This window comes from Bos indicus x Bos taurus, chromosome 11, assembly GCF_003369695.1.
Source record: "Bos indicus x Bos taurus breed Angus x Brahman F1 hybrid chromosome 11, Bos_hybrid_MaternalHap_v2.0, whole genome shotgun sequence".
NCBI classification, from domain to species: domain Eukaryota; kingdom Metazoa; phylum Chordata; class Mammalia; order Artiodactyla; family Bovidae; genus Bos; species Bos indicus x Bos taurus.
Genome location: NC_040086.1, coordinates 41,014,545 through 41,027,287, shown reverse-complemented (window position 1 = coordinate 41,027,287; position 12,743 = coordinate 41,014,545). Strand labels below are relative to the sequence as shown.

General features: G+C 37.8%; 1 long non-coding RNA gene across 7 annotated transcripts in view; it reads right to left on the bottom strand.

Moving 5' to 3' along the window:
• The window catches only part of LOC113901227, a 688,350-nt gene that overhangs the window by 447,270 nt on the left and 228,337 nt on the right, over nt 1–12,743 (bottom strand). The gene's annotated exons all lie outside the window — the stretch shown is intronic.

Genomic DNA, 12,743 nt, shown 5'->3' with positions numbered 1-12,743 from the left:
GGTGCAAACTGACTGGGGGACACGACAACGAGGACAGAGAGGAGTCTGAGAAGGCTTTAAGATCAACTGTATGAGAAGGCGAATTCAGTCAAAATCAGTTCAGGAGAAGTGGCTCCAGTGATTTTTCTCCCCCATACTGAATTGACTGCCTTCTGATTGAATTCATCAAATTAACTATTTTTTTTTAATGATGTATGAAACGTGAGAAAACAAATGGATAATCTCACTTGCAAATACACAGATCCAGGTAACCTGTATGCTCTGATTTGGACACATTAACAAATTGGCCAGTATAAAGTCACATACATAAAGACAAGACACACATATGCACGCATATGGTTATGTGAGGGGCAAGAATGAATTTTTTCAAAGTGTCATTGCTGTTTCCCAACATATTCACAAGCATACTGTACAGTATGTTTGTGAACTAAGTATCCCCAAAATTGTCTTTTTGGAAAGCAGTTTATCCCTGATGGAGAAAGTATGCTGCATAAACGCACCAGCATCGTTTATCAGCACCATTTTTTAAAAGTCAGGTTCACCACTCCTAATGCACTTCTGTCAAAGTCAGGACATGAGACTAAAAACCATAAGGTCACCAATATCATCTGGACTTATTACTAAATATGAGATTCTGGTAGATGCTTTTTACATGGCTTTTGAGTCCACCAAGCAGTAACTCCTCTTTTTTATAAACATAAGGGTATGAATTATTAAAAAATTAAAGACATTTAGAATAATGGTCCTCTATACGCAAAGTATTTATTTCAACTTTCATCATTCATAGTTTATTGCATTGATTTTTTTTCATCAGTTTACTTAGTATTAGGCTTCCACTGAACTCATCAATAAGAAATGAATTTTGGTAACTTTCAAATCCACTATATTATTTTTCCTTTTATTTGTAGTGAATTTTTCTTCTCTCAGTGGTATTACTGCAATAAGTCAGTCATTATTTCTTTATGTTTTCCCTTCTTTCTTTAGTATTTCATTTCCCTTTACAGCACATCTTGTGATCACAAAGAAAACAGAGACACTTATTTCTTTTAACAGTTGAAATTGCTGCAAGTGATTTAGCTGTCATTTAATTTGATTCCTCTCTTCTGTCTGTGGAGAAATATGTTTAATGTACTGGAAATTATGTTAATAAGAAAAAGCATTATCTCATTTAATGAAATAAATATACAAATATTTCAAAATAAAATAAAGAGGCAATCTTCACTGAGAAAAATGTCTCTTATGGTTTGCATAAAATAAACAAATGGGAAAAATTATGAATACATTGAAACACTGACAAAAATGATGCCTACATTCAAAAGGACAGGGGAAGTTCAGTAACTGAATTAGCCACAATTTAATCAAATATTTGTTGTAAAACTCCAGGCACATATGAAGGATCAAATTATTAATTTTATATTTCTGATTACTGTAAGAAAGATCATTTTATTTCTCTGGAATGGACACTGGGTTTTTGAAAAGTTTTCTTTGTATTTTTTCCTCTTCTATTTCAGTTGGTCTTTCAGTGATTGCTACTGCTTGAATTAATAATTATCAGCAACTCATTGAAAATGTGACCCAACCCATGTAACTATAAGAAAGGTTAGAATTCCTTTGATTTTGCTAATCAAAACAGAGTCAATGAACTCGTTCCAAAGCTTTTATATATTAAAATTTATCTAACGCACAAAAAGGTTAAATAAATATTGTTAGTGATTTGAGCAAAACTTGAAGCAATTATGCAATAAAAGCATGACCACAGTAACAGAAACACATAATTAGCAATTTAATTACTGGCATGAAGACAAGCTAAAGATGTCAATAAAAAAAAATCTTTAGTGACAAGCTGATTTTATTCTCTTTACTGCAATTTGTGAGAAATATTCACCACCTGATGAATAAAACCATTTTTATACAAACTATCTAATCTTCCACAAACTGAAATACTCAATATAAAATATTTTTTATTTCATTTCATTGCATAGTGAATCATATTTTTTCCCATTTAGATTAGCACTTTCTCTTCTCTGAAAGTACAATATTTCCAGTCAGCAAGTAAAGAGTATTATGTTTTTTTAAAATGAGTTAAAGTAGCAGGTGTTCTTTGTTTCAATTTCATTTTTTTTCCAGCTTCAATAATGTGTTTGACAGAAATGCTTTCTTGTGTATGACATTCCAAATATTCTATCTTTTCTCATCTCCAAGTTTCAGCTGAGAAACACACATAAACCATGGATTGTTTTAAAAGGAGATAAATTGTCAACTACAGTAGGAATAGTCAGGCTAATTAGACATTCCTCTAGGGCTCACAATTTCTTTTTCTCCATCTCTGTATTTAGAGTTATGGTGTGAGGCAAAGGAGAAAAATGAGTAAGTTTGGTTTACTGTGATATGGTCCACTTGTATTTTTTTCAGCACCATCCCAAGTTTCAGATTTTTAAAGTCTGAACTATTTATCTTAAAGTGTTCAGTGAATGCTTACTACCTCATATGTCACTGGTATTTTACCAGTAGCAGAAAACAGATATTTCAAGATAGAACCATATTGAATGAAGTTTTCCATCTTGTGATAAAAAGTGGATCATTTTGGCTGGTATTCAACAGCCACTTGTACAAGCCCTGTGCATGGAGTGAGATCATGAAAGTCAGGCTTGCTAAAAAGTGTTGTCTATAAAAATCCTTAGGGCATGATGGAATACACTTAAAAAACAATAAACTCTAGCCACCAGGAACAGAATAAATAATAATTCCTAATACCGCTGCCTTTTATAATTAGCCTACTGATTCTAATCATCTTGGCATATAGTTTCAATCAGATAACTAAATATTCCAGTTTTGAAAGAAGGGTATACAATACTAACTCAAAGAAAGATTCTAAGGAAATTGAAAATGTTTTTAAAAGCACATTTTATTTGGCTGTAATTTGATAAATGTGAACAGAGCAAGTATTTGGGAGACTACCTATTTGGGACTTCTTGCCTAATATATCAGTTATTAGAACCATTCATTTTTAACACACAGTTGGATTAGAGGTCCCTTGCATCCATAAAAAGTTCCATTTTCTGGTGAGCTTTTCATCACTATTCATTATATATCACAATCAGCTTCTAAGTTTTTGTTTGAACTATAGACCTAAACTTACTTGGATTTTTCGACTGTAATCATACAGGCTTAAAACTCTCTTGCTTTCTACACTTTTGTGGTCCAGATACAAGCTGTCATTATCAAGCATGTTAATTTACAAACCTCCAGGGAACTCCCTGTGTCAGCCATTGTAGAGGATGGTCAAGCAATGGTACCTGCCTTTGGAAAGCTTACAGGCTAGTAAAGAAGATGGTGTGTCAAAGGTCACATTGCATCATAATTCAAGTGTAGTTGTGATAAATACCAAACAGTTGACACAATAAATACAAGAAAGTTCGTAAGACAGAGGGAGCACAGTAGTCTTTATGGGTAGATTCCTTTATTAAGTGGGTACTATGGGCAAGTGGGCAAGAGGGGCTTCCCAGGTGGCACAGTGGTAAAGAATCTGCCCACAAATTCAGGAGATGTGGGTTTGATCCTGGGTTGAAAGACCCTCTGGTAAAGGAAATGGCAACCTACTCCAGTATTCTTGCCTGGAAAATGGACAGAGGAGCCTGGCGGGTTACAGCCCATGGCATTGCAAAGAGTTGGACACAACTGAACAACTGAGCATGCACGCAGTATAAAGCTTTAAAATGCAAAATCACACTTCAATTTATGAACCAAAAAGCCGCATGTAGAGGTGAAGAGTCAAAGATGTGAAATAACTCACCCAAAGAAAAATGTATTCGAATGGGGACTCTACAGTTCTGCTGACTCTAAATTCTAGGTATAAGTAAGAAAGCATTGGAGATGAGATGAGCAAGGAAGTATATCAGGTAGAGAGGAAAAGAAGGATTCATGAAACATGTACAGGACAAGGTGGATTGTTTTTCCAGGAAGAGTAGCAAGAGCCATGAGACAAAGATTGGAAATAAAAAAGATGGGAACAATAGAAAATTGGGAGTGTGTTCTCTGGGCAGTGAGGAGTCTTAGATGGTTTCTGAAGAGAATGCTAGCACAGTGAACACAGAGTAAAGCAGGAATTTGAAAGGTAAGATACAAAAAGCAAAAGATGGATTCTGTTGTTACTCCACCCAGACCCCTGTCCCCGGGAGGCAGCCCTCCCCCAACTGCTGGGAGTATTAGCTGCTCAAGATCCTCAGCTGCCCTCTTTTCTGCAGAACTGTCCTCAGCCTTCAGGATCCACTTTACCAGAGAGGTTCAAACCTCCTCCCTTCCAACCCATACAAGGACTGCCTGACATGGGGAAAAGCCAGCTCTGTTGAAGTGAGGGACATCAACTTTGTGGGGTAAGTTGAAGCTACCTTCTAGCTGAAGCCACATGCCCTGTGCCGCTTCCTCACTCCTGTCTCCTCTTAAGTGCATCCTGGTCTTGGACTCTGCTGCTAGGAAATCTGACCCAAGATTTCAAGCTGCCACTGTCTTCCTCTCTCTTAACGGAAGGATGACTCATGCTGCTAACAGACAAGTGACAGCAACTTCACCCAGTCTCACCCATAAAACAATCAGTGCACAGGAAAAGTAAGCAGGACACACATGGAGGCCACCTATATGCGATTTCTGGGCTTCTTGGTCTTGATTGTTCAAAGAATAAAATCTGTATAGCATTGATGGGGGTAGTTTATAATTTGACCACAGCAGTATGCATGGGAGATACAATGAAGTCTTCACCTGGCATGGATGTGGGAAAAGAAAAAAAAAACAAACAGAATACTCTCTTATTATATGAATAGTAACCTACGAGCAATTCAGACTTTCCCTTCCAAACCCCATCAGAGTGTCACAGCTTAGACAATCATTAACTTCCATTTCTCATCCAATAGGAAATATCCCTGCTGACTGCAAGAAACCAACTCTAATTTACATCTGTGTAAGTTGTGAAATGAAAAAGAAAAAAGAAAACTATATTATTGAGAAACCAACAAACTTTCAGGTTTCTTTTCAAAAATATAATCGGATTCCTCTTGCACTCCAACATAAATGCCACGGTGTCTTGTATTCTTACACAACACATTGATATTCTCCATTGTTTATGTCTAGGTGAGATTCTCTGAGTCTTCTCTCTAAAACCCCCTGGTGCTACTTAATATGATGAGTACTTGCCACAAAAAGAAAACTTTTCTTCAGTAACTTTCAGAGCACAAATTCTAAGACACTTCACGATAGTTTGATGCAGAAGAAGTGGGGGGAGAGAGAGAGGGATGATCTTGGGGAGAATATGAAGGTATCAGGCTCAAACCACAAACCTTCATGAGTTAATATGGCTTTAATTTTTTTTCCTAATGAACATCCTTTCATTTTCATGAGTAATTTTTAAAAAATAATTTGCATTTAATATTCAATCTTTCTTGCTCTTTCCCTATAAAGATAACTGCCTAATAGCTCATCTTCCCTTCCTCAGAACAAATATTCTTTTTGTGCAATGGGATTGAATGATTATTTGTAAAAATTAATAGAGATGGCAAAGAGAATGGGCAAATGCAACAACAGTGTTTTCAACTTTGAAAATAGTTTAATCCAGGGAGCCTGGTGAATATAGTTTCTGGGCCTCACCCCAGGAATCTTGGATTCAGTAGATCTGAGGACAGGCCAGGAATCTCTGTTTAGGAAGTACTCTAGGTAATTCTGATGCAGGTGTCTGCAGACCAGACTTTGAAACCATCAGTTCTGGTGAACACTAGTCTTTGAACCATTTTTGTATGTTGTTTATAATCTCCCTTCTACTAAACCTTTTTTCTAGCCTAGACAGCTGGATTATGGTAGGCTTGACTGTTCCTAACTTATATATAAGTTATCACCCAATTCCTTGATTTAAAACCATAATGCCTATCTTGAAAGGTACTCCTATATGAGGGGAAAACATCACCAGTCAGAAAAAAAGACAACTCCGCAGCGTTGATGTTGCTGTCCTTGAAATACAGCCACCAGCTGCCTTTACATAGACAGGAACCCTCTAGACATTCCCTGGTGGCTCAAACAGTAAAGAATCCGCCTGCAGTCCAAGAGACACAGGAGGTGTGGGCTCAATCCCTGGGTTGGGAAGATCCCCTGGAGAAGGAAATGGCAATCCACTCCAGTATTCTTGCCTGGGAAATCCCACAGACAGAGGAGACAGGCAGGTTACAGTGCATGGGGTCAAGTCAAACATACCTGAGCAATTAACACGTCCATTAAATCATACCATCTGGAGATGAGACTTGGATCTCAGATAAGTTTTGAGAATGGACTCTCATCCTTTACTCATCTAAAAATGGAGTAACCTGCCTAAATGCATGGTTTTGTTGTTTAGTCGCTAAGTCACGTCCAACTCTTTTGCGACCCCATGGACTGTAGCCTGCCAGGCTCCTCTGGCCATGGCTTTTCCCAGGCAAGAATAATGGAATGGGTTGCCATTCTCTTCTCCGGAGGATCTTCTCAACCCAGGGGCTGAACCCTGTCTCCTGTATTGGCAGGAGGATTCTTTACTGCTAAGCCACCAGGGAAGCCCTAAATACATGATTAGCTAAATGTAAACTATAAATTTGTTGTTGACTTATTTTCCCTCAGAAAAAGATAATTCACTTCCATTTGGGACAAGGTAATCCCTCTTAGCATCACACATATTTGTACACCAACAGAGATGAGCCCAAACTCAATTTCTCTAATTTCTGGCACTTTCTTAAAATAAATATTTGGGGCCACTAAAATGAACCCAAATATTAATAGTGATGATAAAAATAAAAGAGGCAGACCCCAAGACATTTAAATATAAAGAAAAATTAATGTTAGATCATTCTCCAAAACATTGTTTATCTCCAGGGCAAGTAAATGAAGCCAATACACAAAGGAATGCCTGCATGCTGGGGGGTTGTGTAGAAAGAGGTGCCAGGGAGAGAGGAGCTTTTTTTATGTTGAATGTAACCCAACAAAGGTTTGGCAGACTACATATTTAAAAGGTTAGGAATGCTTGCAGAAATGGATTCATTCACACTGTTGTGAATCATTTAGCACACACTTCAGAGAGAGTTTGGTATCTTAGTCTCTGCCTCCCACTTCCTAAGAAAGGCTGTTAATCAAAATGAAGACTCCTAGATGCAGCCTTGGGAATGGGACAAAGAGATGAGTAGGAAGAAGTACCACGTGGAATGACTTTTCTCCTGTAACGGCAGGGTTTTTTCCTACTCTGAGCCTGAAAGGTTTAATGCAATAGCATCCCATAAATTAATATATGGATTCTCAGACTGGGGTCATTAGTACAGTTACATAAAAACAAGTTTGATATTTAGGGAATGCTTTTGAATGTCTAAGGCTCAAAGCGCCCATTTCACTTAGATGTAGCTTTTCCTTCCAAATTGAAAGATTATAGAGTAAAGGAGCATATTACTATAAATTATCTAAATGAAATGATGTAAAAGCATCTGTATTTGTAAAAATCTTGTCATGATCATAAAAGAAAATTAAACCTCATTCTTGAAAGAAAAAAAATTGTACACGCCATTTAACTGCACTTTTAAAAATAATAAATCTACCAATTTATCAGACTGTAGACCAGCACATTAGAAATAAGCCATGTAAAAGCTGAATTTTACACATGCACACATACACAAAACTAATAATGTAATAAGATCAATAAAATTTGCTAGATTTCTTTTATTTTGAAAGTGCCAGTAAATTTACTAGTACTTTTAAAAGAAAAGATGATAAATTATCAGTAAAGTAAAATATGCAGGTGATAAATTATTAATGATTCAGGTCAACTCATTGGAAAAGACCCTGTTTCTGTTTTTGCCTTCTGCTTGAAGGCAAAAGGAGAAGGGGGTGGCAGAGAATGAAATGGTGAGATAGAATCACTGACTCAACGGACATGAATTTGAGCAAACCCCAGGAGATAGTGAACAACAGAGAAGCCTGGTGTGCAGCAATCCGTGGGGTCCACAAAGAGTCAGACACAACTTAGCAACAACACCAAGGGTTGATAAATGATGGTTAAATAATTATGTAATTAATAACATTTAATAAGTCATGTGCTCAAATTTCAATAACAAAAAATACACAAAATAAATATGTATTTACTTTCTATAGACAAAATGTACAGATTTCTAAAACCAAAGTAAGATGATCAAGAGCAGTGGATAGGATTGGGAGGAGTCTCTCTCACAAAGAATCCCTCATTCACTAGACTAAGACCAACAGGCACAAAGTAAAACTCTTGACGCGTGTGCTCAGTTGCTCAGTCATGATTGACTCTTTGCTACCCTATGGATTGTAGCCTGCCAGACTCCTCTGTCCATTGGATTCTCCAGGCAAGAATACTGGAGTGGGTTGCCATGCCCTTCTCCAGGGGAAAATTCTTGGACATGTGCCCTATTCCCAAAAAGGTCTTCTCCCACAGTTACTGCAATACAATATTAAGCTGTAATGACATCGTATTCACCCAGGAAAAATAGTACTAGAAAGTGAAAAATGAGGAGGAATTTCATTTCTCAAGCAGCTGTGATAATTGAGACACCCAAATAATGCCAGGAACAGCTCATTTAAAGGTCACTTACATCTAGTTTTAAGATGCATAAAATACCTATTGAAATCCATTTTAATCTATCCCTTTGGTAAACAAAAACAAAAGTAATGAGAAGCAAATTTAGTTTCATCATTTGGCCTAAAAGCAGAAAGTCTGATCCTTAACTGTTTATCTTAAAACACTTTTTTCATGCCTTCAGTATGTCAATAAGTAATATTTTTAATTTAAGTCTCATAGTCACCCTACTCCTATCACCATTTTATAGGTGATGATGAGGGCAGAGAGTGGCTGAGTCCCCTGTCTGGCTTTGTGCGTTCATGTCCTGTCTCACTGGTTCTCGTTCTAAATCAAAGGCAAGGGAAAGCCCCTCAGTGCAGTCATGGTTTTCATATTCATAACTCTTGGTCAAAGCTACTGCTCTCAAGCCTTGGCCAAGCACTTTATTCTCTGTGTAAGTAGGTTACAAAAAGGAGTTTCATACCACGGATTCTCTTTGCTTCCATGTATATAATGAATTTTCACTTGTTTAAGAATAGCCATTTGTAACTAGAGTTGTGGATGCTGAAAGGGGATTCCTATATAGATGAGGGTGATCTTGTGTTGCTGTTGTTGTTCAGTCACTAAGAATGTATATGTTGTTTAATTTTAAACAACATATGCATTGTTTAAACAACATATGTGATCTTATATGTTGTTTAATTTTTAACTGTGGTTCTCAACCCTGGCTGCACAACTGGAATCACCTTGGGAGCTTTAAAAAAAATCCTTGCCCAGGCTTCGTCCCCAGGGATGCTGAGTTAATGGGGTGGGGTGGGGCCCAGGCTCTGGTATTTTTTTTTTTTTTTTGAAAAGCTCCCCAGGTGACTCTAATGTGCAGCCAGGGTGGCTGCTGCTGCTGCTGCTAAGTCGCTTCAGTCGTGTCCGACTCTGTGAGACCCCATAGACTGCAGCCCACCAGGCTCCCCCATCCCTGGGATTCTCCAGGCAAGAACACTGGAGTGGGGTGCCATTTCCTTCTCCAATGCATGAAAGTGAAAAGTGAAAGTGAAGTTGCTCAGTCGTGTTCGACTCTTAGCGACCCCATGGACTGCAGCCCACCAAGCTCCTCTGTCCATGGGATTTTTCAGGCAAGAGTGCGGGAGTGGAGTGCCATTGCCTTCTCCAGTAGCCAGGGTTGAGACCCACTGATTTTACAGCCTTGGTACTACAGCCAAGGTATAACTACAGGATGAGGCAGGAGAGCTGATTTCCAACCTATGGTAGATAATGGATTTACACTCAGAGGCAAGTGGATCTTAGTTTGTGACTAAGAAAATGGGAATAACAGTGTCTTACATACCAAAGCTAATGAATTAAATTAGAAGCTTTTCTTCTTATCCTCTCCAGATGTGGTTGACCTGAAGCTTAAAACACGTGTTTAAGTATCTCAGAGGACAGGAAGAGCAGCGTGAAAACCAAAAATTAAAAAAAAGATACTATTTGCACCAATTCTTTAAAAAAAAATCATCAACACTCTCCATTTATACAGAGGGAATGTATCAGATAAATACATGTTAAAAGCTAGCTTTGAAAAAAATTTGAATTGCATTTTCTCAACATCTCATTTCAAATTTCCATGTACTTTTATACAATTTAAGATCCTCGGAGGCAATGAGGTATTGTTATAAGATGGATGGATTCATCTTCCAACATATTAGGATAATGACACTGCCCATATTCAGGCTTCAACCTTTACCTGAGAAATCTCTGCTAGGGAAAAAAAAAAAAAATCCCAACCCTGAGAGACATGTGTCAAAACTTAATCATTCCACTTCAGTAAGAAGTTACCTCCAAATGATAGCAGACCACCATTTTCTTTTAATTTTTAAAGAAAAGCATTCCAAATAGAAATGACATTTCAAAAGCATTTTAACTGCACCGAAGCTTTCCAGGTTCCCAGTCACAGCACCGTGTTAATAGCAGCATCGTGAATGCCTTCAAGTAAAACCAGTAGGGCAGATATTTCATTAAAATCTTAGATTCCTTTTTAACTCTGGTGGTAGGATTGGGTGACATGATAATTATGTTATATAGAGATTTATTACATTTTGATATCAGGCAACATCTCTTGGCCTACATCTATCTGTGATATACCTGAGGTTTTCACAGAGAGCAAGCCTGGTACAAGAGTGATGACGAGCTCAAACACAATACTTGACCTAAATACATTATGTAGCACCGGGTATCTGTTAAATAGGTCAGCCTGGGCTCTTAAAAGTTATGCAAAACTTATTTCTGCCACACGGGAGATATGACACTAGTCAAGCTGTATAAAAATCAGCTTTTTAGGCAGGAAGAAAATGCTTCTCATCAGTAGGTGGAGGGGAGACTCTGTTGCCATACATAAAATGTCTTAAATACTATACTATGCTTGTCATATGTCTTTAGGACACAGAAAGCAATAAAAACAATGAGGCTGATGAAATGCCAGGATTCATTTAAGTGGAGGGGAATTCTTTGAGCACTGCTATAGAAACTCTTACTCTTCCTGCAAAAGCAAATGAGATTTCAAAGGTGCACAGGTCTCAGCTACCAAACCTAAGCAATGGCTACTGTCACAGGATGCAGACCTAGCTGATTGCTTTCAGCAGTGAAGAAACGTGGTTCCAGCTCATGGGGGCTAACATGACTCTACCTCTATCTCCACTCCTACTTGGGACAAAGTTATCTTGTTCCTTCTCAGTGTGGCTTCATTACTTGCCTTAGGCGTGCAGGCTGTTAGGTTTAAAACATCAAATAAATTGAAGTTTTGCAAAACTTTTTCTGGGCTTCCCTGGTGGTTCAGTGTTAAAGAATCTGCCTGCAATGCAGAAGACACAGGTTCAATCCTTGGATCAGGAAGATCCCCTGGAGAGGCAAATGGCAACCCACTCCAGTATTCTTGCCTAGAAAATCCCATGGACAGAGAAGCCTGACGGGCTATGGTCCATGGGGTCACAAGAGTCAGAGCAAAAGAGTCGGATATGACTTAGCAACTAAACAACAACACGATACTCTTTCCATGCTCAAATCAGTAATTTTTATGGTGCTAAGGTTTCTGCATGACCCCTAGATGCTAAAAACATAACTAGTTCTTCTCAAGGCATCATCTCAGGGATCAGTAGCATAAAATAGCAACTGGGAAATTGTGAGAAATGTCAATTACAATTCAGCCTGTAGAGATCCACTGAATTAGAAATTCTAGGGGAGAGGTGCAGGGCTTTGTGCTTTAACTGGCCCTCCAGTTTGAGAAGCCCTGAACTAAGCTATCACTAAGCTTGAGAGTGGATCTAACAGTTCCACCACGACAAATCAACTCTTAATAATACTTACAACTCAGCACAAGAATCAAGGTAAACCAAAGAACAGCCTGAAACCTCATATTAGCCATCAACCTCTTCCTCCAAATAAACTTTTTATAAACAATGGGCAAGAACAATGTTTATACAACAGGCCTCAAACCCTTTCCAACTTGAACTTGAAAACTCTCATGGAACTTTTCTGCTTCTGGAAATATGAATTAAAGCAGAAGACTTGTTCAGAAGAAATGAGATGTAAGGAAAGCAAAAACAACTACTCCGACTGCTCATTCTACAGTTTACCACTTAGGAACTGAAAAAATAGAGTTTAATAAGGAAGGTAATTCACAGCAAGTTGCTATTTGTGGACTTTAAAAAAACCACACATTTCTTAAAGACTACCCTTCTTGGGTAAGCACTGGGAAATATAATTCTCCAAATCACCATACATTTATGAACAAAATAATATATACTAAGTTTGGTGGTTTGGTCCTGATCAGTAGCTCTGACATGCTAAAATAAAATTAGATGCTTCAGATTTCTCACTGAAGGACTGAATTTTTACCGCTCACCTCATTACCCTCCACACACTCTTAGTGGGTTTAGTTTAATGGATTTGAGTTCCATTTCTAAGAACACAAATTCTTATGATTTTTACATGATTGAAAAACATTCATTAAGGAGACAGGAAATGAAGTGTATGCAAATGTGAAGACAACTAATAAAACACATTTCTTTGAAGAAGAAGAAAAAAATCCTATCTGTTCCTGGTAACCCAATAAAAACAAAACTCAGAGCAAAGCAGATCACAGCTGCTCAGCTGAACTGTAATACACTCTGGGAAA